Here is a 26,283-nt window from a genome sequence, read left to right as displayed (position 1 = left end):
ATGTTGATATAATGCTACCTTATTGTGCCCACCGCATTCCTGCTTTTCACCGGGTTTATTTTACACTTCCATATCTCTCACTTCAGTATGTTATGCACACTGTTATAACATACTGGAGTCAGATATATGGGAGGAATTGTTAAATAAACCTAGTGAAAAGCAGGGGCACCGTGGGTACAATAAGAGAACAGTGTATCAACATTTGTGATCCCAGGTTATTAAACATCTTACCAGAAGATATTAGAAACACTGCTGGAACAAGTGTAGAAGTCTTCAAGAGGAAATCGGACGCGTGTCTTCACCAGGTGCCAGATCAACCAGGCTGTGATGGAAATGTGGGCCAGCGGGGCTCCAGCACCAGACAAGCCTGGCCCATAGCCAGGCTCCGGGAGTAGAAGGACTCTCGAAACTCATCAAAGGTAAGGTAGTAATTGTGGGTTGTCAACAATTTAGGTCCGTGACTGAGTTTATGGAAGTGAAGGTTTACTGTTCATTCTCCAGAGCCAAGATTTTCGCCTGTCTTACAGGAGGTAGTTAGTATGCAGTCTAGAGAACTAATGACTTAAGTAACATCGTTGACTTGGCATCCCTTGTTTTAAAGGTTCTAGTTATCCAGGCCATCATTTTCTTTCCAGTTGTGATAGCAGCATTGTTGTGAGCCTTGAATATGAGATCTGATATTGTTACTCCCAGGTCTCTTACATTCATCTTCTGTGCTTCCCTCAAGAGAGGTGATGGACTCTTGATCCAAGGTGCCTTGAACCTGGTGATGGGCTCTTGATCCAAAAAATTAAACCTACCCACACTGCACCACTACTACTACCACCACCACAACGACCACCACCACTATCACCATCACTATCACCACCATCACTACCACCACCATGACCACTTCTACCACCACGACTACTACTACCACTTCCACCACCACCACTACTACCACCACCTCCACCACCTAACCTCCAGCAGTATCTGATAATTGGGGGTCTAGAAGACTGTGAGGTCTCCGGAGGTATTGAGGCCACCCAGCGCTGCCCCACACGCTGTCCCACCCCCGGGCGGAGGTGCAGGAGGGGCCAGGAGGTGCAGGTGAGGGAGTGGAGGTGTAGATGAGAGAGTGGAGGTGCAGGAGGGGGAATGGAGGTGTAGGAGGGGCCAGAAGGTGTAGATGAGGGAGTGGAGGTGCAGGAGGGAGGAGGGGCAAAACTGATGTAGATAAGAAAGGAGTTTGACTGGGAGGTGCAAGTGGAAGGAGAGAATGTAAAAAATGTGTGAATACGGAAAAGGAAGGAGTGTGAGGGAGAGGAGAGAAGGAAGGAAGAAGGGAGGGAAATAGGAAAGAAGGAAGGGAGGGAGGGCTAGGGTTAGTGAAAGGGAGGGTAGTCATGCTGGTCACTCGTCATAAAGGTTAAATTAGTGTATCAGTACGGTGCCTAAGCAGTGTCCAGAGTTGCTTAAGGTCTTGTTATCCCAACTGATTTAACTGCTACTACTGCTGTTGTTGTTGCTGTTGCTGCTGCTGTTTTTGTTGCTGCCACTGTTTATTGTTTATGACGTTAACTGAATGCATCATTGCATCAATGACCAGCTTACAGCTGGGTAGCTTGCTGCCAAAGGGAGTGATGCCCCCCTCCCCCCCCTCACATTGCAAAATAAATATTTCTAAATGTCAGCCAGAGGAAAGGTGGTCGGGAGGTAGTCCTGAAGCTAGCTCTCACTGTAACTGGAATTTCTCTTGGAGGTCAGTCCCTCACCTGCTCGCAGCCAATTAACACACATTAGAGTTCTGTCCTCTGGGTATATAAGGTGTTGCCAGTGAGAACACTCTTCTTACTCTTTCTCCGACTCAGTCTTTTGAAAATTCGCTTGTAAATTCTGTATATAATATCGGCGGTAGTATTATACGGTCACTAAAATAAAACAGCAGACCTATGGTGTGCACGTTATTCCTTCAAATTCTTAACCACTTTGTTGACTGCTCCCTCGCTGGTCTCTCTTTACTGCTAGGTATAACAAGCTTCTGTTGAGTTTTTAATGTTGTTGTTGCAGCTCCTGTTATTGTTGTTGCCGTTACTCTTATTGCTGCTGTTGGTGTGGATGATAATTTCCCAAAGTCCGTGAACCTCATTTTTTCTGTTGTCGTTTTTCAGTGTTGTCGTTCTTCAGTAGATCAGCGTGAGCCGTATGCTCGGCACTCTGCGTGACAGTATCCGACACTGATCATGTGTCCAGTATTTCGTTCAAACACGCCTCTACATTTCCCATGCGGGTTTAGCGCTTCGCGTAGGTGTAACAGTATGTCCAAATAAAGCGGTCTTGGCGGCATTGGGACCCTGAGTGATGGCCCCATGAAGAGGTGGTGGGTGGCCCAAGTCGGTGTCCTGGCTGCGGATCCGGAGGCAGCGCCGCCATAATTGTTGATGGTTTCTGAGACGACTGAAAGAGGCGGCCGGTCACCTGCCCCATCACGGACACGGACACCCTACAGTACACGAACCCTACACTGTTCACCCTCTTTTTTTCTCACTCATTTTCTCACTGCCTTCTACTTTCACTGTCTTTCATTCCTCGCTACCATTAAATTGTGAATCTTTCTCTCAACTGTTTTGTTGTTAGATCTATACGAAGCGTTAAACCCGTGTGAGATAGCGCAGAGTGGTGCACAGTATAGGGGCATGGGAAGCTGTCACGGTTTATTAGGACAATCTGCGTACCCAGTTAGGAATGCACGGATAATCGCGCAGCATAAAATGGAGAACAAGTGCGCGAAACAGCGTGCGAGTGTGGAACAGTGTGCGGCAGCGTGGAACAGTGTGTAGTAGCGTGGAACAGTGTGTAGTAGAGTGGAACAATAGTGTGTGGAACAGTGTGTAGTAGCGTGGAACAGTGTGTAGTAGAGTGGAACAATAGTGTGTGGAACAGTGTGTAGTAGCGTGGAACAGTGTGTAGTAGAGTGGAACAATAGTGTGTGGAACAGTGTGTAGTAGCGTGGAACAGTGTGTAGAAACTTGAACAGTAGTGTGTGGAACAGTGTGTAGTAGCGTGGAACAATGTAGGCTGGAACAGTGTGTAGGAACAGTGTGTAGCAACGTGGGACAATTATGTGTGGAACAGTGTGTAGTAGCGTGGAACAGTGTGTAGTAGAGTGGAACAATAGTGTGTGTGTGGAACAGTGTATAGAAGCGTGGAATAACAGTGTGTTGTTGCTTGGCACAGTGTATGGGTGCTTGGAACAGTATGCAGCAGTGCAGAACAGTGTGCAACAGTGTGTAGTAGCGTGGAACAGTGTGCAACAGCATGGAACAGCATGTAGTAGCGTGGTGTATCGTGGAATAGCATATAAAAGGGTGGAAGAGTGTATAGGAACGTGAAGCACCGTGTTGCATCGCAGGAGTAGCATGGAAGAGCGTGCAGAAGCGTGGAGTAGCGTGTAGAAGCGTTGATGATGGCGCAGGGAGGTAGGATGACTTGATTGTATTAGACGACTATTAATCAGCCGGAGGGTACGACACAAGCAGCACCAGTCGTGTCGCTTTGTCAACCTCCACCGCTGGAGCGACCAATTGTCGCCGACACCAGGCAAAAACTTAATTACTGGCCCACACTGATGTTTCTGCTGCCGGTGTTGGTTGGTGTGTTGTGGTGTGTGTTGTGGGGTGGTGGTATGTTGTGGTGTGTTGTGGTAGTGGTGTGTTGTAGGGGTGGTGTATTGTTGTGGTATGTTGTGGTGGTGTGTTGTGGTGGTGGTATGTTGTGGTGTGTCGTGGTGGTGGTGGTATGTTGTGGTGGTGGTGTTGTGGTAGTGGTGTGTTGTGGGGGTGGTGTATTGTTGTGGTATGTTGTGGTAGTAGTGGTATGTTGTGGTGGTTACCTGGAGGTTATTCCGGGGATCAACGCCCCCGCGGCCCGGTCCATGACCAGGCCTCCCGATGGTGGTATGTTGTGGTGGTAGTGTGTTGTGGGGGTGGTGGTATGTTGTGGGGTGGTGTATTGTGGTGGTATGTTGTGGTGGTGTGTTGTGGTGGTGGTATATTGTGGTGGAGGTATGTGGTGGTGGTGGCATGTTGTGGTGGTAGTGTGTTGTGGGGATGGTGGTATGTTGTGGTGTATTGTGGTGGTGGTGGTGTTTTGTGGTGGTAGTGTGTTGTGGTGGTGGTATGTTATGGTGGTGTGTTGTGGTGATGGTGTGTTCTGGTGGTGGTGTGTTGTGGTGGTGGTGGTGCAGTATATTTCGATGCTTGACAGCGTTTCGCCTACACAGTAGACTTCTTCAGATAGAGGCAGTAAGAACAGGAGTGAAATGAAGATTGGACTGATAACGTTATTTTCTTTTCAGTACTACACCAGCTGCCTCTGTATTTGACTGAAGAAGCCTACTGTGAAGGCGATATGTTTCAACAAACAGATCTACCTGAGCAAAGAGTATATGAGTATACATAAAGGGAGCATAGTGACGTAGTCAGGTGAGGTTAGATTTGAGAGAAGAACCTGCCCGGCATGGGCCAGTAGGTCTGTTGCTGGGTAGGATAACGATGAAGAAGTTTCCTGGCAAGAGGTTCAGCTGTATTGCAAAAGCCGTTATTCTGGTTGAAATTGTTAGATATATAGATAAGTGATGGTTCCAGTCTAATGTGGTACTGTCTGTAGTTGATTAAATGGCTGTGGAGGTTTCGTGTGTTAAATGCAGGTATTCCTTAAATCGTCCGTTCTACCAGCGTATTGGTGTTCTGAAATACGTGTTTGGAGGTCTCTGGATGTCACCTATGTATAATTGGTGGCAGTCGTTGCAAGGGAATATGTATACCTCTCTAGAGGCTTGAACCTGGTGGTGTCTCTTACTGTGATGTCCTTGATGGTGATGGATGTGGAGGTAGATACTTGGAATGAGGTATTGGAGTTGGAAGTAATCTAACGGTGTTTATCATAAACATAATTTATAAAGGGGTAGTAAGCCAGTGGAAGGCCTCGGTCAGATGACCAAAAGCTCCAACTGTGGGTCATCATGTGACTAAGATCCGCGACAGGAAACACTTGTTCTGTTTCTTGACAAAACTTACCTAACCTAAGATGGAGACGTGTTGAGCAGCAGAGATAGTGGGGAGAACTATGTATCTCCTCTCTCTGGTATTATGTCTGGATGAGTTGAAGGTGTTACATGCCCGGTGTCTGAAGTCTCTTATAATGTGATGAAGATAGTGAAGTTTACAGAACACTTATTCGATGGAAGAGCATTCTTCTTCAAGGGATTGACTACTACAGATCCGAATGGTACGCAGGAAGAAGCCTATGATTACACTACGTTTAGTTTTCGTGTCGTGGTGAGAGTAGAAGTGAAAGAGATCGTGTTGGTTGGTCGGTTTTCAGTAGCCTTTAAAACGAAGATCCTGGTCAGTTTTACAGTGATGAATATGAAGGAAAGGAAGCGAATCGTCGACTTCTAGTGTAAAGTGAATCAAGTACTTGACCTAATTCAACTTGTGTTGAAGCGTCTGGGAGTTATGATGACAATGTCGTCCCGTAGATGTCCCGTAGCTCGATCGCTAGCTCACTCAGCACACACACTGACGTCCGGGGATCGATCCCCGGTACGGCAGGAAAACAATAGGACGTGTTTCTATAAGACACCTGCTGTCCATATTCACCCATCATCCATTTTGATACCTGGGTGTTAGTCGACTGGTGTGGGTCGCATCCTGGGACAAAATTGACGTAATTTGCGGGAAATGCTCAGCATAAAAAGGGACTTTCTATATAGTAGTTTGTATACCTTGTACATGTACTTGTAGAAATAAGGATATTATTATAACAACCAGGTGACTGAATGGGGAATAACGGAGGAAAATCGCTCGGCTTCTAAGTGTTCCATGTACAGGTTGGTCAGTACAGCACTAAGTGGGGAACCCATGGACAATCCAAGAGTCTGCTGAAAAAGATAATTTTGAAAAGAGAAATGTGTGAAGCCAACACACAGTTCAACCTAGTATACTCACCTAGCATACATATCTAGTATATTCACTCAGCAGTTTCCACAAGTGACAGAGAGAGAGAGAGAGCAAGGGTTTTAAAGATTGCCATCACTGGCTTGGCATCTCCTCTCCTGAAGGTTCTAGTTATCCAGCCTATCATTAAAGTTCTCGTTATCCAGCCTATCATTAAAGTTCTCGTTATCCAGCCTATCCTTAAATGTTCTGGTTATCCAGCCTATCATTAAAGTTCTAGTTATCCAGCCTATCATTAAAGTTCTCGTTATCCAGCCTATCATTAAAGTTCTGGTTATCCAGCCTATCCTTAAATGTTCTGGTTATCCGGCCTATCCTTAAATGTTCTGGTTATCCAGCCTATCATTAAAGGTTCTGGTTATCCAGCTTATCATTAAAGCTCTCGTTATCCAGCCTATCCTTAAATGTTCTGGTTATCCAGCCTATCATTAAAGGTTCTGGTTATCCAGCCTATCCTTAAATGTTCTGGTTATCCAGCCTATCCTTAAATGTTCTGGTTATCCAGCCTATCCTTAAATGTTCTGGTTATCCAGCCTATCATTAAAGGTTCTGGTTATCCAGCTTATCATTAAAGTTCTGGTTATCCAGCCTATCCTTAAATGTTCTGGTTATCCAGCCTATCCTTAAATGTTCTGGTTATCCAGCCTATCCTTAAATGTTCTGGTTATCCAGCCTATCCTTAAATGTTCTGGTTATCCAGCCTATCCTTAAATGTTCTGGTTATCCAGCCTATCCTTAAATGTTCTGGTTATCCAGCCTATCCTTAAATGTTCTGGTTATCCAGCCTATCCTTAAATGTTCTGGTTATCCAGCCTATCCTTAAATGTTCTGGTTATCCAGCCTATCCTTAAATGTTCTGGTTATCCAACCTATCCTTAAATGTTCTGGTTATCCAGCCTATCCTTAAATGTTCTGGTTATCCAGCCTATCCTTAAATGTTCTGGTTATCCAGCCTATCATTAAAGGTTCTGGTTATCCAGCCTATCCTTAAATGTTCTGGTTATCCAGTCTATCCTTAAATGTTCTGGTTATCCAGCCTATCATTAAATGTTCTGGTTATCCAGCCTATCCTTAAATGTTCTGGTTATCCAGCCTATCATTAAAGGTTCTGGTTATCCAGCCTATCATTAAAGGTTCTGGTTATCCAGCCTATCATTAAAGGTTCTGGTTATCCAGCTTATCCTTAAATGTTCTGGTTATCCAGCCTATCATTAAAGGTTCTGGTTATCCAGCCTATCATTAAAGGTTCTGGTTATCCAGCCTATCATTAAATGTTCTGGTTATCCAGCCTATCATTAAATGTTCTGGTTATCCAGCCTATCATTAAATGTTCTGGTTATCCAGCCTATCATTAAATGTTCTGGTTATCCAGCCTATCATTAAATGTTCTGGTTATCCAGTCTGTGTGTTTGTAACATTGAAAGTGATGCGTTTAAACATCACAAAACACCACCCCCACCACCACCCCCACCACCACCCCCACCACCACCCCTTTGTACAGAGGGGTGGTAGGGGGTCAGAGTGGTGGTGGGGGGAGATGGTAGAAATACACTATTCTAGCCCCTCCTTCCTTTAACCACCCCTTCCCATCCCCCCATTCCCCATCACTCAGGTAAGTAGGGTCTTGACAGTATACCTGGGCAGTGCACGACCTTCACCACTTCCTTGTCTACTACCCCATCACCATTACTACCACCATCACCACCGACACCACCATAACATCACAGGTGATGGGTTACTTAACGTAGGTAATGGGGTTACATAACACAGGTAATGGGGTTACATAACACAGGTAATGGCGTACATAACACAGGTGATGGGTGTCAATAACGACACAGGTGATGAGATACATAACGCAAGTGATGGCTGTCAACAACACAGGTGATGGGGTACATAACACAGATAATGGGTGTCTATAATACAGGTGATGGGGGTACATAACGACACAGGTAATGGGGTACATAACACAGGTGATGGCGCACATAACGACACAGGTAATAGGGGTACATAACGACACAGGTAATGGGGATACATAACGCAGGTGATGGGTACGTAATGAAACAGGTAGTAGGGGTACATAACGACACAGGTAATCGGTGAAGGTACATAACTGCGTGCGATTCAAGGAACTTGGGACACCTAAGGACGTTTATCAGCTCCTAATTAAGAATGTGTCAGGAATGAGGTGCTGACAGTGTGTCAGACTGGGGGAGGCAGGTGCATGGGAACTAATGAACGTCTCAGGTAATCACGGGTAATTAGGGAGGTCTCCTGACCACCAGGTAATATCTTCATCACCTGCGACCACCTACCTGCGGCACCTACCTCCCCTCCTATTGGTCCACACCTGGAGCCGCCAGCGGTGGTTCCCTGCTCTCCTATTGGCTCCCTTCGTCGCTCTTCTATTGGTCCACACCATGGGAGTCCAGTAACGATTTCTGTTGGTCCACACGACTTCTTGACAGTTCTGTTTCCCGTCTTCCTATTGGCCGCGGTAGGAGGCTTGATTGTCACTGTGATGACCCGGGGAGGGGGGGGGGTCGAGACCCCAGCATACGTTGGCCTGGATCACCCACACGGATTTAGCGCTTCACCTTGAACACATTGACACAGATCCAAGCCTTCAGTCTCGCTGGATTGATTGCAAAAAGTGTTCAGTCTGACGAATATATATATATATATATATATATATATATATATATATATATATATATATATATATATATATATATATATATTATATATATATATATATATATATGCAATAAGATCACAGTAAACAGGTGATTTTCGAATATGCAAAACAACCACTGTGAAAGAATAGAGAAGTTCCAAGCGCTTTCGTGACTGCTGACATTATCAAGGAACAATGTTCCTTGATAATGTGAGTAGTCACGAAAGCGCTTGGAACTTCTCTATTCTTTCACAGTGGTTGTTTTATATATATATATATATATATATATATATATATATATATATATATATATATATATATATATATATATATCCACGGTAGGAGTTTAATGATAGCTCTAAGTCATTCGTCTTGCAATCAATACATCAGGAACTTGCAGTGTTGCAGAAAGGAGGAAGAGGAGGCCAAAGCAAATACAATCACAGGGAGCTCCTTTGCAAAACATATAGACACACACTGTATATTTCCTATAGCATGAGTAAGTAGTTTCTGTAACAGTATATACCATGTGGTACTAGTGTGGATGGTAGTGGCTAGTAAATTGTGCACCTCGTAGCCATTCTGTGGACGATAAGACACTGTCAGTTTTCACAGACGTGTCTTACTCTGCTCGGGGAAGTGTGTTGCAGAACTTAAGAGATCCTGGTTAAGAAAAGTGCTGACGACGCCTCTCTTGCACGTATCTCGACTCACGAAATCGTAATAACGCAGTTGCAAACAAATCACAGAACTGAGGGTGGGGGGCACGAAACCCATGGCAGGGTGAGTTTTGAACTTCACAGGCCAGTGGGTTTCAGAACTCGCCTGCCTTGTGTTCAGACGCATGTATCTTGGTGTGGACATAAGTGTATGGGGTCGTCTTTTGGTGGACATCCAGATGTGGGTGTCCCTCAATAACCCATGGCTATGGCCGGTTCCTTATACTCTCCAGTCTCGTATGGGAACTTGTAGGGTCAAGTGCTTTATCGGAGATTCACTTCCTACTGTGTTTCACACACTAACTTATCCTGTAGTGTGACTTAATGTTGGGTTCCTGTTGTTGGTGGTGTTGAAGATGTATATTGAGTCTCTGAGGGGGAGACGAGTAGTATATTGCCAACATAACGTAGTCATGAGTATGACAGCAAAAATGTGAAGGGACTCGAAGTGCTACACTCATATGTCAAGTCAACGCTGCACTCATGGGAGAGCCCATGGCCATCCCATAATACAGTATTTTTAATCCCCATAGCAGAAGCACTTGTGATTCACGTAGCTGAAACACTTGTGATTCACGTAGCTGAAACACTTGTGATTCACGTAGCTGAAACACTTGTGATTCACGTAGCTGAAACACTTGTGATTCACGTAGCTTAAACACTTGTGATTCACGTAGCTTAAACACTTGTGATTCACGTAGCTGAAACACTTGTGATTCACGTAGCTGAAACACTTGTGATTCACGTAGCTGAAACACTTGTGATTCACGTAGCTGAAACACTTGTGATTCACGTAGCTGAAACACTTGTGATTCACGTAGCTGAAACACTTGTGATTCACGTAGCTGAAACACTTGTGATTCACGTAGCTGAAACACTTGTGATTCACGTAGCTGAAACACTTGTGATTCACGTAGCTGAAACACTTGTGATTCACGTAGCTGAAACACTTGTGATTCACGTAGCTGAAACACTTGTGATTCACGTAGCTGAAACACTTGTGATTCACGTAGCTGAAACACTTGTGATTCACGTAGCTGAAACACTTGTGATTCACGTAGCTGAAACACTTGTGATTCACGTAGCTGAAACACTTGTGATTCACGTAGCTGAAACACTTGTGATTCACAAACAACTCCAGATCGACATAATCGTGGCTGGGTAGTGGGGAATCCAGTGTTTTTTATCTTGTGTACCGTGTTCTTACTGTGTTCTTACTGTGTTCTTACTGTGTTCTTACTGTGTTCTTACTGTGTTCTTACTGTGTTCTTACTGTGTTCTCACTGTGTTCTCAGTGTGTTGCGAAGGAAACAAATGTTCTACATAAATGCTGCCTTGGTTGAGCATGTCTCATTCCCACAGTCAGACATTATTAACATACTTCTGCTGGCAAGAGATCTACTTTATTACTGGTCACAGGTTGTGTGTACAAAGTAACCTCTTGTATCATTGGTTGAAGGCTGTATGCATAAAGCAACCGAGCCTATTATTGGCTAATGCTTATACACCTAGTAATATAACGAGCCTCAGCTCTGGCCACTCGTCACTCCCCGTCTAACCCCTATGTAACAAGCTCTCCCATTGGCTGCAAATTATGCACTCGGTAATTCCATTTTGCCTCAAATACGTGTGACGTCACGGATATTGTGTTTAACTTTATACGGTGGCTTGAGAGACTGAGCCAATAGGAGGGAATCAGGGTGCTCAGGTCTCTCCTTCAGGTCTCCGCCCCCTTGTCGCAACATCCTCAACACCTGCTCACACACCTGAGTTAGGGAAATACCTGCTTTTAGCGACCACCAGCACGCGGGGACCTGGGTAGTCGTTCTGTGAGGTGGTCCCAGGGCTGAGGTGGTTTGCCAGGGTCTAGGGTAAAGTCTCTCTGTATTGCGAGCACTTCGTTAAGTTTCGTTTGGTAGGTACGTGTGTGTGGCCCTGTGAGGTGGGTGTGGGCAGTACTGCAGCAACCCACGGAGGGGTAGGTATCGTGGGTGGGTTGTGGGGGAGAGTTGTTACGTGGCTAGGGTAGGCACAGGAGTTGTGAGGAGGGTGGGTGAGGTGGGCTGGAGGACGGAGTGGGGTGGGTGAACTCGCCGAGCTGAGGGAAATGCTGTGGTGTGTGTCGGTGGGTGTTCGCCTTGTGTGTGTGTGTGTGTGTGTGTATGTGTGTGTGTGTGTGTGTGTGTGTGTGTGTGTGTGTGTGTGTGTGTGTGTGTGTGTGTGTGTGTGTGTGTGTGTGTGTGTGTGGTCCGCCGCCCTGACACTCCTCGACCTGGGCAAGGCTTTGTGTTGCCCTAGTCAGTCAGTACCCGAGCAGCTAGCACAGGGACGCCATCACGACCCCACCTCCTCCTCCCATGCCACTAAACACGCCACACTGGCCAACACTGAGAGGGATCATAGCCGTCTAAGTGTGGACTTAAGGGCATCGTGGTGGGTGGGCAGTGCCCCGCTCCCACTTAAAACAAGCCCAACTTCACATAATGTTGATGACACGCTGGGTAGATGGCTTAGTGAAGATTTCTCAGCGGACGACTCAATTAGCGGCGCCAACCAGTTGAAACCCTTCCATCGACATGCTGATTGAGTCATTGGTCGGAGGAGGCGAGGCCAGAGAGACTAAGAGATACTGACGCGGCTGCTGCAACACTTCCCCCAGGAGATATCATCCCTTCCTTTCTGTGCAAGCGGACTGTGATGTCCCACAGGAGGCACCTCGCCCGTCCCGCCGGCCCAAGAGAAGAGGTCCTGAAAGTAACTTGTTGATTGTGAGTGTGTTGATTGTGGGGGCAGGCTCGCTCTCTGCCCTTAACCCCCCTCCCCCCTCTCCTCCCCACTGCTGCTGATGACTCCTCCCCTCCCCACAGTGCCACGCAGCCCCGTGCCAACCTCAACACGTGTTCAGTGCCTTGAAGGATGATGTACAGTGTCTCACCTGGCTGGAGTGTTATTGTGTAGTGTATCACAGCGATAACAGGTCTTGTAACCTGTGTAGTGCCGTTATAATGACGTCTCCTGTTCACCTGTTCAGTGCCTTAAGATGACATCCTCGAAATTTACACGTTTGTTCAATATTTTGTTCACTGACTGCATTATGTGTTCATCTTGGCGTTACCAAGAAATATAGTACAGGGGAAAGAAGGGTTCAAGTGAACACCAGTGCTCTGAACGATGCGGTGTTATTCGCTATATAGAAGTGCTCAGTGTATTGTTCTTTCAACATCAAAGTACCAGAGTGGCACTATCATCCTTGTGGCACTACCATTCTTGTGGCACCATCATCTTTGTGGCACCATCACGGGCACTTTTAATCCCTAACTCCTTCATAAATTCCTAAATCTCTCATCACTAACCCCCTCCCTCATTGACGTCATTCCCCCGTCCCTCTCACAGGCATCACACCTGTTAGACATCCCTTAACATCTGTTCGACATCCTCTTACACCTGTTAAATGTCCACTTATATTTGTTAGACATAATTTTACACATTTAAGACAATATTACACCTTTTAGACATCCCCTAGCAGCTCCTATGAAACGCCTGTCTAAACCCACATAGCTAATTCTACACAGCTGTTTCAATCCACACAGCTGTCTAAACCCAAACCCACACAGATGTCTAAATCTATATAGCTATCTAAATATACACGTTTAAACCCACATACCTGTCTAAACTCAATTGCTCATTTTCCACACCTGTCTCCCATCTGTCGTCGTATACTATTCAACCACCTGTCAGTTATACACTACCACCATTGCTCCCACCACCACTATCACCACCACCATCTCCAACATAACTACCACTACCACTAACCCCCCATCACTACCACCATCACCTGAACGGCAATAATGCCTTGGAGACCATCAGCTGGTGCCCATACCCCAATACTCTCCTTCAGGACAAGACCCTCAGCGCGTGTTGGTAACCTGAAGGTGCCGAAGGCGGCCCAACACTGCCACCTGCCCCAGGAGTACCACCTACAACCGCCACAGTGTCACCTACTGCAGGAGAGATACTGTCAATCTCCCTCAGGTAAGACATCTCCCCTCCCTCCTCCCCCACGTCTTCAAGTTACTACCTGGAGGTTACCTGGAGTGGCTTCCGGGGGGTCACCGCCCCCTCTCCAGACCTGGTCATCAGTATTTACCGTCAGCCTGATAGAGGATCCGTGCATAGAAATAATTGTAATTATTATCGCGCTAGACCTGTAGCTTTAAATGCTTGATGCTGGCGAAGAGCAGTTAATCCTCTTCCTCTGATCAAACTCAATTACCTTCTATTATCCGGCCTCTGTAACTCTTAGGTTTGAAGCCTCTCTTCTACACTAAGGTAGTGTAGGCTGGTTGTGATTGGTTAATGAGGCTTAAATTAAAGCCACAATAGCACTCTGGAGTGAAATATATATGGGAGGAAGTGTACAATAAATCCAGTGGAAAGCATTGGTGCAGTGGACACACTTAACACAACATTGTATTCAAAATACACAAAAGAAAATATAAATGCAGATTTTTCTTTATATATATATATATATATATATATATATATATATATATATATATATATATATATATATATATATATATATATATGTGTGTGTGTGTGTCGTGCAGAATAGGCAGAACTTGCGATCTTGGCTTAAATAGCAACGTTCATCTTGCCATATAGGACAAGTGAAAATTTGTGTATGCAATAATTTCGCCAAAATCATTCTGAACCTAACGTAAAAAAACATATTTCACTGTGTTTGTTTAGTATTAAATTATTGTAAACAAATCTAAAATATATTTAGTTGGGTTAGGCTAAAATAAATTGTTCTTGTTATAATAAGGTTAGGTAAGTTTTCTAAGGTTCTTTTGCTACACAATTATTAATTTTTACATTAGCAAATATTGAAAAAAATTATATCTGTAAACCTATAAAGTGAAAATTTTAGAAAGGACTTAATTTTAAACCGAGTTCTTGCTAATGACCAGTTTTACATATTCAGCACGAATCTATATATATATATATATATATATATATATATATATATATATATATATATATATATATATATATATATATATATATATATATATATATATATAATGGGGTCCATCTCTGTTGTAAATTGTGGGACCCACAGCCTCGGAGAAGTGGATAAAAAGGCTTCAAGGAAGAATATTTGGATTACTTCCTGAAGCCGTTTGAATATTCCACTTCCCCTACCACCCCATCTTTTCATTCTTTTTACCAATAGGTATATTTTACTACATAATATGGTACAAATTATTTAAGAGATACATTGTTGATATATATATATATATATATATATATATATATATATATATATATATATATATATATATATATATATATATATATATATATATATATATATATATATGGTTTAGAAAGACACGTAAGCAAGCACTAGGACATATTTATTAGAAACGCTTCGGTCCTGGGACCTTGATCACTTCTAACATACATGTATGTATAATGTTCGCCAAGACCGTAGTCCTGGCACGGGTCTCAATCTTGCGATGACCCGTCTTTCTAACATACAGAGGTAGAAAGACATTATATATAGGTGGAGAGTAAGGTGTGAGTGACGCATGGTGACCTGAGTGAGGTGTGAATGACGCATGGTGACCTGAGTGAGGTGTGAATGACGCATGGTGACCTGAAGAATGCCGTGTTGGGATGAGGACGGGTAGACGATGAGATCATGTCACTCCTGTGTTGTTGGGTTGGTGCTGCTTGTGGTTTCCAATGTTACATTCTATTGTGTCGGTGACGGCAATTAGCGAGGCTTCTAGGGACCGTCGGCGTCTGTTGTCTGGTTCGGTGAGAACGAGTTGTGCCTCATCCCAGTTCATCAGATGCTCCGTGGAGTCTCTGTGGAGGACTCAGGTGTACCTTAAATCCTCTCTGTTAGAGGCACTTCGATGCTCGTTCAGGCGGACCGCAAGATCTCTGCCTGTTAAATGACTTATAGGAACCAGGAGAGACAGGAGGAGCTTAAAGCTATTAGTGAAATTGAAAGAAATTCAAAATATTTCTTTTCATATGCCAAAAACAAGGCAAATACCACATCTAGTATCGGGCCCTTACTCAGACAGGATGGGACTTACACAGATGACAACAAAGAAATGAGTGAAATATTGAAATCCCAGTAATACTCTGTGTTTAGTGAACCACTAATCGGTCTGAGGATCGACGACCCAAATGATTTCTTCATGAATGAGCCTCAAAACTCCATAAATGTATGCCAGATTTCCGACATTACCCTAACTCCGATAGATTTCGAAAAAGCCATTGACAACATGCCTATGCACTTAGCCCTGGGCCCAGACTCGTGGAACTCTGTTTTCATTAAGAACTGCAACAAACCCCTCTCGCGTGCCCTAAGTACACTATGGAGGAGGAGCTTGGACATGGGTGAAATTCCAGTCACTTAAAACGACGGATATAGCCCCACTCCACAAGGTGGCAGCAAAGCATTAGCTAAGAACTATAGACCAATAGCTCTGACGTCCCACATCATAAAAATCTTTGAGTGTTAAGAAGCAGGATTGCAAATCACCTGGATTCCCAAAATCTGCACAATCCAGGGCAACATGGGTTCAGGGCAGGTCGCTCCTGCCTCTCACAACTACTGGATCACTATGACATGGCCTTGGATGCACTGGAAGAAAATCAGAATGCAGATGTAATATACACAGACTTTGCAAAAGCATTTGACAAATACGATCATGGCGTAATAGCCCATAAAATACGTGCTAAAGGAATAACTGGGAAAGTGGGGAGATGGATCTTCAACTTCCTAACAAATCGAACACAAAGAGTAGTGGTCAACAGAGTTAAATCGGAGGCTGCCATAGTGAAGAGCTCTGTTCCACAAGGCACAGTACTCGCCCCCATCTTATTCCTCATCCTCATATCAGACATAGACAGAGATATACATCACAGCACCGTATCATCCTTTGCGGATGATACTAGGATCTGCATGAGGCTGTCATCTGCTGAGGACGCGGTTAACCTCCAAGAAGATATAAATAAAGTTTTCCAGTGGGCAACGGTAAACAATATGATGTTCAATGAGGACAAATTCCAACTACTCCGTTATGGAAAACTGGAGGAGATAATAACTAGAACAGAGTATACTACTGACTCCGGCCATACAATAGAGCGGAAAAATAATGTAAGGGACCTGGGAGTAGTAATGTCTGAGGATCTCACTTTCAAGGATCACAACAGTGCCACGATCGCACGTGCAAAGAAAATGATAGGATGGATAATGAGAACTTTCAAAACGAGAGATGCCAAGCCCATGATGATCCTTTTCAAATCACTTGTTCTCTCTAGGCTGGAATATTGCTGTACATTAACATCTCCATTCAAAGCAGGTGAAATCGCAGATCTAGAGAGTGTACAGAGATCCTTTACTGCACGTGTAAATTCTGTCAAGCACCTTAACTACTGGGAACGCTTGGAAGCACTTGACTTGTACTCGTTGGAACGCAGGAGGGAGAGATATATCATAATCTACACTTGGAAAATCTTGTAAGGAATGGTCCCAAATCTGCACACAGAAATCACTCCCTACGAAAGTAAAAGACTGGGCAGGCGATGCAAAATGCCCCCAATAAAAAGTAGGGGCGCCATTGGTACACTAAGGGAAAACACCATAAGTGTCCGGGGCCCAAGACTGTTCAACAGCCTCCCATCAAGCATTAGGGGAATTGCCAATAAACCCCTGGCTGCCTTCAAGAGAAAGCTGGACAGATACCTAAAGTCAGTGCTGGATCAGCCGGGCTGTGGCTCGTACGTTGGACTGCATGCGGCCAGCAGTAACAGCCTAGTTGATCAGGCCCTGATCCATCGGGAGGCCTGGTCATGGACCGGGCCGCGGGGGCGTTGATCCCCGGAATAACCTCCAGGTAACCAGGTCTAGCCTACATATTTGCACTACCTGGAGGTTATTCCGGGGATCAACGCCTCCGCGGCCCGGTCCACGACCAGCTCTTCCGGTGGGTTACGGCTTGATCCACAAGGCTGTTACTGCTGGCCGCACGTAGTCTAAGGTACGAACCACAGCCCGGCTGATCCGGCACTGATTTTAGGCATCTATCCAGCTCCCTCTTGAAGGCAGCCAGGGGTTTATTGGTAATTCCCCTAATGCTTGATGGGAGGCTGTTGAACAGTTTTGGGCCCCGGACACTTATGGTGTTTTCTCTTAGTGTACCAATGGCGCCCCTACTTTTAATTGGGGGCATTTTGCATCGCCTGTCCAGTCTTTTACTTTCGTAGGGAGTGATTTCTGTGTGCAGATTCGGGACCATTCCTTCTAGGATTTTCCAAGGGTAGAATATGATATATATCTCTCGCCTGCGTTCCAACGAGTACAAGTCAAGTGCTTACATTTTATATATATATTATATATATATTATATATATATATATATATATATATATATATATATATATATATATATATATATATATATATAAACATGAGTATATATCTATAATATTTTTTTTTTCAACAAGTCGGCCGTCTCCCACCGAGGCAGGGTAACCCAAAAAAGAAAGAAAATCCCCAAAAGGAAAATACTTTCATCATCATTCAACACTTTCACCACACTCACACATTATCACTGTTTTTGCAGAGGTGCTCAGAATACAACAGTTTAGAAGCATATACGTATAAAGATACACAACATATCCCTCCAAACTGCCAATATCCCAAACCCCTCCTTTTAAGTGCAGGCATTGTACTTCCCATTTCCAGGACTCAAGTCCGACTATATGAACATAACCGGTTTCCCTGAATCCCTTCACTAAATATTACCCTGCTCACACTCCAACAGATCGTCAGGTCCCAAGTACCATTCGTCTCCATTCACTCCTATCTAACACGCTCATGCACGCTTGCTGGAAGTCCAAGCCCCTCGCCCACAAAACCTCCTTTACCCCCTCTCTCCAACCCTTTCGAGGACGACCCCTACCCCGCCTTCCTTTCCCTATAGATTTATGTGCTTTCCATGTCATTCTACTTTAATCCATTCTCTCTAAATGACCAAACCACCTCAACAACCCCCCTTCTGCCCTCTGACTAATGCTTTTATTAACTCCTCACCTTCTCCTAATTTCCACACTCCGAATTTTCTGCATAATATTTACATCACACATTGCCCTTAGGACATCTCCACTGCCTCCAACCGTCTCCTCGCTGCTGCATTTACCACCCAAGCTTCATATCCATATAAGAGTGTTGATACTACTATACTTTCATACATTCCCTTCTTTGCCTCCATAGATAACGTTTTTTGACTCCACATATACCTCAACACACCACTCAACTTTTTTCCCTCATCAATTCTATGATTAACCTCATCCTTCATAAATCCATCAGCCGACACGTCAACTCCCAAGTATCTGAAAACATTCACTTCTTCCATACTCCTCCTCCCCAATTTGATATCCAATTTTTCTTTATCTAAATCATTTGATACCCTCATCACCTTACCCTTTTCTATGTTCACTTTCAACTTTCTACCTTTACACACATTCCCAAACTCATCCACTAACCTTTGCAATTTTTCTTTAGAATCTCCCATAAGCACAGTATCATCAGCAAAAAGTAACTGTGTCAATTCCCATTTTGAATTTGATTCCCCATAATTTAATCCCACCCCTCTCCCGAACACCCTAGCATTTACTTCCTTTACAACCCCATCTATAAATATATTAAACAACCATGGTGACATTACACATCCCTGTCTAAGACCTACTTTTACCGGGAAGTATTCTCCCTCTCTTCTACACACCCTAACCTGAGCCTCACTATCCTCATAAAAACTCTTTACAGCATTTAGTAACTTACCACCTATTCCATATACTTGCAACATCTGCCACATTGCTCCTCTATCCACTCTATCATATGCCTTTTCTAAATCCATAAAAACTTCCCTACCTTTATCTAAATACTGTTCACATATATGCTTCAATGTAAACACTTGATCTACACATCCCCTACCCACTCTGAAGCCTCCCTGCTCATCCGCAATCCTACATTCTGTCTTGCCTCTAATTCTTTCAATTATAACCCTACCGTACACTTTTCCTGGTATACTCAGTAAACTTATTCCTCTATAATTTTTACAGTCTCTTTTGTCCCCCTCCCCTTTATATAAAGGGACTATACATGCTCTCCGCCAATCCCTAGGTACCTTCCCCTCTTTCATACATTTATTAAACAAAAGTACCAACCACTCCAACACTATATCCCCCCCTGCTTTTAACATTTCTGTCATGATCCCAATAAGTTCCAGCTGCTTTACCCCCTTTCATTCTACGTAATGCCTCACGTACCTCCACCACACTTACATTCTGCTCTTCTTCACTCCTAAAAGATGGTATACCTCCCTGACCAGTGCATGAAATTACCGCCTCTCTTTCTTCCTTAACATTTAAAAGTTCCTCAAAATATTCTCGCCATCTACCTAATACCTCCATCTCCCCATCTACTAACTCCCCTACTCTGTTTTTAACGGACAAATCCATACTTTCCCTAGGCTTTCTTAACTTGTTTAACTCACTCCAAATTTTTTTCTTATTTTCATTAAAATTTCTTGACAGTGCCTCTCCCACTCTATCATCTGCTCTCCTTTTGCACTCTCTCACCACTCTCTTTACCTTTCTTTTACTCTCCATATACTCTGCTCTTCTTATAACACTTCTGCTTTGTAAAAACCTCTCATAAGCTACCTTTTTCTCTTTTATCACACCCTTTACTTCATCATTCCACCAATCACTTCTCTTTCCTCCTGCCCCCACCCTCCTATAACCACAAACTTCTGCCCCACATTCTAATACTGCATTTTTAAAACTATTCCAACCCTCTTCAACCCCCCCCACTACTCATCTTTGCACTAGCCCACCTTTCTGCCAATAGTCGCTTATATCTCGCCCGAACTTCCTCCTCCCTTAGTTTATACACTTTCATCTCCCTCTTACTTGTTGTTGCCACCTTCCTCTTTTCCCATCTACCTCTTACTCTAACTGTAGCTACAACTAAATAATGATCCGATATATCAGTTGCCCCTCTATAAACATGTACATCCTGGAGCCTACCCATCAACCTTTTATCCACCAATACATAATCTAATAAACTACTTTCATTACGTGCTACATCATACCTTGTATATTTATTTATCCTCTTTTTCATAAAATATGTATTACTTATTACCAAATTTCTTTCTACACATAGCTCAATTAAAGGCTTCCCATTTACATTTACCCCTGGCACCCGAAATTTACCTACTACTCCCTCCATAACATTTTTACCCACTTTAGCATTGAAATCCCCAACCACAAGTACTCTCACACTTGATTCAAAACTCCCCACGCATTCACTCAACATTTCCCAAAATCTCTCTCTCTCCTCTATACTTCTCTCTTCTCCAGGTGCATACACGCTTACTATAACCCACTTTTCACATCCAATCTTTATTTTACTCCACATAATCCTTGAATTAATACATTTGTAGTCCCTCTTTTCCTGCCATAGCTTATCCTTCAACATTATTGCTACTCCTTCTTTAGCTCTAACTCTATTTGAAACCCCTGACCTAATCCCATTTATTCCTCTCCATTGAAACTCTCCCACCCCCTTCAGCTTTGTTTCACTTAAAGCCAGGACATCCAGCTTCTTCTCATTCATAACATCCACAATCATCTATTTCTTATCATCTGCACAACATCCACGCACATTCAGACTTCCCACTTTGACAATTTTCTTCTTCTTATTCTTTTTAGTAATCTTTACAGGAAAAGGGGTTACTAGCCCATTGTTCCCGGCATTTTAGTTGACTTTTACAATACGCATGGCTTACGGAGGAAACATTCTTATTCTATAATATATATATATATATATATATATATATATATATATATATATATATATATATATATATATATATATATATATATATATATATATATATATATATATATATATTATGTATGTATATGTGAATGCAAGAATGGCGAACAAGTGATAAAGGATGCAAAACAGCAACAGGAGTTGGATGATAGTTCTATAACTTTCGCATTGCAATCTACATCAGAAGCTTGCAGTGTTGCAGAAATGAGTAGATCTCAGCAGATTCGTTCAAAGGGACGCTATAGCAAGAGCGTCCTCTTATACTCATTGTATTGACTCTGTGGGTACCCATGGCACCTTTGCTTTTCATTAAGGGTATTTGGCACCATCTGCCGAGTCTCTTGCTTTCATAGTGATTTCTCTGCTCAGATCTGGGATCAGTTCCTCTTAGATTTTCCAGATATAAATTATGATGTATCTTTCTCGCCTGTGTCCCATGGAGTGCAGGTCAAGGGACTTCGAACATTCCCAGTAATTAAGATGATTTACCGAACTTGTACGTGCAGTGAAGGTTCTCTGTACGTTGTCTAGAAGTGCAGTTTCACCTGGACTGTTAGTGTGCAGCAATATTCCTGCCTAGAGCGAACAAGTAACGTAAAGAGGATCAGTTTCCTGGTGGTTGTAATAAATGACACTGTTGTGGTCCTTGATAGTGACACTGTTGTGGTCCTTGATAGTGACACTGTTGTGGTCCTTGATAGTGACACTTGTGGTCCTTGATAGTGACACTTGTGGTCCTTGATAGTGACACTGTTGTGGTCCTTGATAGTGACACTTGTGGTCCTTGATAGTGACACTTGTGGTCCTTGATAGTGACACTTGTGGTCCTTGATATTGACCCTTGTGGTCCTTGATATTGAATATTGAGGTCCTTGATAGTGACACTGTTGTGGTCCTTGATAGTGACACTGTTGTGGTCCTTGATAGTGACACTTGTCGTCCTTGATAGTGACACTTGGGATCCTTGATAGTGACACTTGTGGTCCTTGATATTGACACTTGTTGTCCTTGATATTGACACTTCTCCTTGATAGTGACACTGTTGTGGTCCTTGATAGTGACACTTGTGTTCCTTGATAGTGACACTGTTGTGGTCTTTGATAGTGACACTTGTGATCCTTGATAGTAACGCTGTTGTGATCCTTGATAGTGACACTGTTGTGGTCCTTGATAGTGACACTGTTGTGGTCCTTGATAGTGACACTGTTGTGGTCCTTGATAGTGACACTTGTGGTCCTTGATAGTGACACTGTTGTGGTCCTTGATAGTGACACTGTTGTGGTCCTTGATAGTGACACTGTTGTGGTCCTTGATAGTGACACTGTTGTGGTCCTTGATAGTGACACTGTTGTGGTCCTTGATAGTGACACTGTTGTGGTCCTTGATAGTGACACTTGTGGTCCTTGATAGTGGCACTGTTGTGGTCCTTGATAGTGACACTGTTGTGGTCCTTGATAAAAACACTGTTGTGGTCCTTGATAGTAAAACTGTTGTGACCCTTGATATTGACACTGTTGTGGTCCTTGATATTGACACTTGTGGTCCTTGATATTGACACTGTTGTGATCCTTGATATTGATACTGTTGTGTTCCTTGATAGTGACACTGTTGTATTTGATAGTGGCACTGTTGTGGTCCTTGATAGTGACACTGTTGTGGTCCTTGATAATGACGCTGTTGTGTTCCTTGATAGTGACACTTGTGTTCCTTGGTAGTGACACTGTTGTGTTCCTTGATAGTGACACTGTTGTGGTCCTTGATAGCGACACTGTTGTGGTCATTGATAGTGACACTGTTGTGGTCATTGATAGTGACACCGTTGTGGTCATTGATAGTGACACCGTTGTGGTCCTTGATAGTGACACCGTTGTGGTCCTTGATAGTGACACTGTTGTGGTCTTTGATAGTGACACTGTTGTGGTCCTTGATAGTGACACTGTTGTGGTCCTTGATAGTGACACTGTTGTGGTCCTTGATAGTAAAACTGTTGTGGCCCTTGATAGTAAAACTGTTGTGGTCCTTGATAGTAAAACTTGTGGTCCTTGATAGTAAATCTGTTGTGGCCCTTGATAGTAAAACTGTTGTGGTCCGTGATAGTGACACTGTTGTGGTCCTTGATAGTAACACTGTTGTGGACCTTGATAGTAACACTGTTGTGTTACTTGATAGTAACACTGTTGTGGTCCTTGATAGTAACACTGTTGTGGTCCTTGATAGTAACACTGTTGTGGTCCTTGATAGTAACACTGTTGTGGTCCTTGATAGTAACACTGTTGTGGTCCTTGATAGTAACATTGTTGTGGTTCTTGATAGTAACACTTGTGGTCCTTGATAGTAACACTGTTGTGGTCCTTGATAGTAACACTGTTGTGGTCCTTGATAGTAACACTGTTGTGGTCCTTGATAGTAACACTTGTGGACCTTGATAGTAACACTTGTGGTCCTTGATAGTAACACTGTTGTGGTCCTTGATAGTAACACTGTTGTGGTCCTTGATAGTAACACTGTTGTGGACCTTGATAGTAACACTGTTGTGGTCCTTGATAGTAACACTGTTGTGGTCCTTGATAGTAACACTGTTGTGGTCCTTGATAGTAACACTGTTGTGGTTCTTGCTAGTAACACTGTTGTGGACCTTGATAGTAACACTGTTGTGGTCCTTGATAATAACACTGTTGTGGTCCTTGATAGTAACACTGTTGTGGTCCTTGATACTAACACTGTTGTGGACCTTGATAGTAACACTGTTGTGGTCCTTGATAGTAACACTGTTGTGGTCCTTGATAGTAACACTGTTGTGGTCCTTGATAGTAACACTGTTGTGGACCTTGATAGTAACACTGTTGTGGTCCTTGATAGTAACACTCTTGTGGTCCTTGATAGTAACACTGTTGTGGTCCTTGATAGTAACACTGTTGTGGTCCTTGATAGTAACACTGTTGTGGTCCTTGATAGTAACACTGTTGTGGACCTTGATAGTAACACTGTTGTGGTCCTTGATAGTAACACTTGTGGACCTTGATAGTAACACTGTTGTGGTCCTTGATAGTAACACTGTTGTGGTCCTTGATAGTAACACTGTTGTGGTCCTTGATAGTAACACTGTGGTCCTTGATAGAAACACTTGTGATCCTTGATAGTAACACTGTTGTGGTCCTTGATAGTAACACTGTTGTGGTCCTTGATAGTAACACTGTTGTGCTCCTTGATAGTAACACTGTTGTGCTCCTTGATAGTAACACTGTTGTGCTCCTTGATAGTAACACTGTTGTGGTCCTTGATAGTAACACTGTTGTGGTCCTTGATAGTAACGCTGTTGTGGTCCTTGATAGTAACACTGTTGTGGTCCTTGATAGTAACACTGTTTTGGTCCTTGATAGTAACACTTGTGGTCCTTGATAGTAACACTGTTGTCCTTGATAGTAACACTGTTGTGGTCCTTGATAGTAACACTGTTGTGGTCCTTGATAGTAACACTGTTGTGGTCCTTGATAGTAACACTGTTGTGGACCTTGATAGTAACACTGTTGTGGTCCTTGATAGTAACACTGTTGTGGACCTTGATAGTAACACTGTTGTGGATAGTAACACTGTTGTGGTCCTTGATAGTAACACTGTTGTGGTCCTTGATAGTAACACTGTTGTGGTCCTTGATAGTAACACTGTTGTGGTCCTTGATAGTAACACTGTTGTGGTCCTTGATAGTAACACTGTTGTGGTCCTTGATAGTAACACTGTTGTGGTCCTTGATAGTAACACTTACATCACTCACACTTACACTTTCTCTTTCAATCGGCTTCATACTTTATTCCATTATTTATTTACTGACTCTTCCATTACTGAGTAAGTTGTTGTGGAGTTTATTTTATATCAGCGTCAGAATACGTGGATCTGTATACCTTGGATGGGCTTTCAGAGTTTTCCTACTCCTGGAGCCTGGTTCTGGTCCACGCTTGTCTGGTGCTGGCCTGGTCAACCAGGCTGTTGCTGCTGGTGACCCTTTGTCCCCGCATATCCATCCCAGTCTGGTTGATCTGGCACCTTGTCCAGTTTCCTCTTAAAGACTTCTACACTTGTCCCAGCAGTGTTTCTGATGTCTTCTGATAAGATGTTCAACAGTCTTTGACCACCGATGTTGATACATTGTTCTCTTATTTCACCCCCGGTGCCCTACTATTCACCGGGTTTGTGTTATACTTCCTCCCATATCTCTTACTCCAGTATGTTGTCATGGCAGTGTGAAGATTAGGGACCAGGTCCTCACGCACCGTCCACGTATATATTATCATGTATCTCTGCCTCCTCCACTCCAGCAAGTACATATTTAGGACATGAAGGCGTTTCCAGTAATTTAAATGCTTTGTTCGGTCTATGCAGACCGTAAACGATCCCTGTATCTGTTCCGCTATATTTAAGGTGTGTACATTTGCTACAGATGTGACCTGCCTCTGTTCTGAGCTTCTGCAAACACTGGCGAGGGTTTATTGTTTGTTCTTTGTTTATTTTGTGTTAGTCTCTTGAAGTTAATTTATGAACACCGCTGATTCTGTAGTTACTCCTGATTCTGTAGTTACTCCTGATTCTGTAGTTACCCCTGATTCTGTAGTTACTCCTGATTCTGTAGTTACTCCTGATTCTGTAGTTACTCCTGATTCTGTAGTTACTCCTGATTCTGTAGTTACTCCTGATTCTGTAGTTACTCCTGATTCTGTGGTTACTCCTGAGTGTAGGTACTACTGAGTCTGTAGTTACTCCTGATTCTGTGGTTACTCCTGAGTGTAGGTACTACTGAGTCTGTAGTTACTCCTGATTCTGTAGTTACTCCTGAGTTTGTACTTAGTCCTGAGTCTGTAGTTATCCTTGAGTCTGTAGTTACTCCTGATTGTGTAGTTACTCCTGAGTCTGTACTTAGTCCTGAGTCTGTACTTAGTCCTGAGTCTGTAGTTACCCCTGAGTCTGT

General features: G+C 43.4%; 1 protein-coding gene across 3 annotated transcripts in view; it reads left to right on the top strand.

The window, feature by feature from the left end:
• ci (cubitus interruptus) overlaps positions 1 to 26,283 on the top strand; it is a 583,843-nt gene that overhangs the window by 310,104 nt on the left and 247,456 nt on the right. Inside the window, exon 1 of one of the 3 annotated variants that reach the window (XM_070093623.1) lies at positions 11,685 to 13,424. The exons of the other annotated variants lie outside the window; for them this stretch is intronic. The gene's annotated coding sequence lies outside the window, so the exon portion shown is untranslated. Of the gene's footprint in view, positions 1 to 11,684; positions 13,425 to 26,283 lie in introns of those variants that run through there. 3 annotated transcript variants of the gene reach the window in all.

The sequence above is a fragment of the Cherax quadricarinatus genome, chromosome 43 (genome assembly GCF_038502225.1).
Source record: "Cherax quadricarinatus isolate ZL_2023a chromosome 43, ASM3850222v1, whole genome shotgun sequence".
Classification (NCBI taxonomy): Eukaryota; Metazoa; Arthropoda; class Malacostraca; order Decapoda; family Parastacidae; genus Cherax; species Cherax quadricarinatus.
The sequence above is the reverse complement of the archived record's forward strand: the minus strand, read 5'-3'. Positions and strand labels throughout refer to the sequence as shown.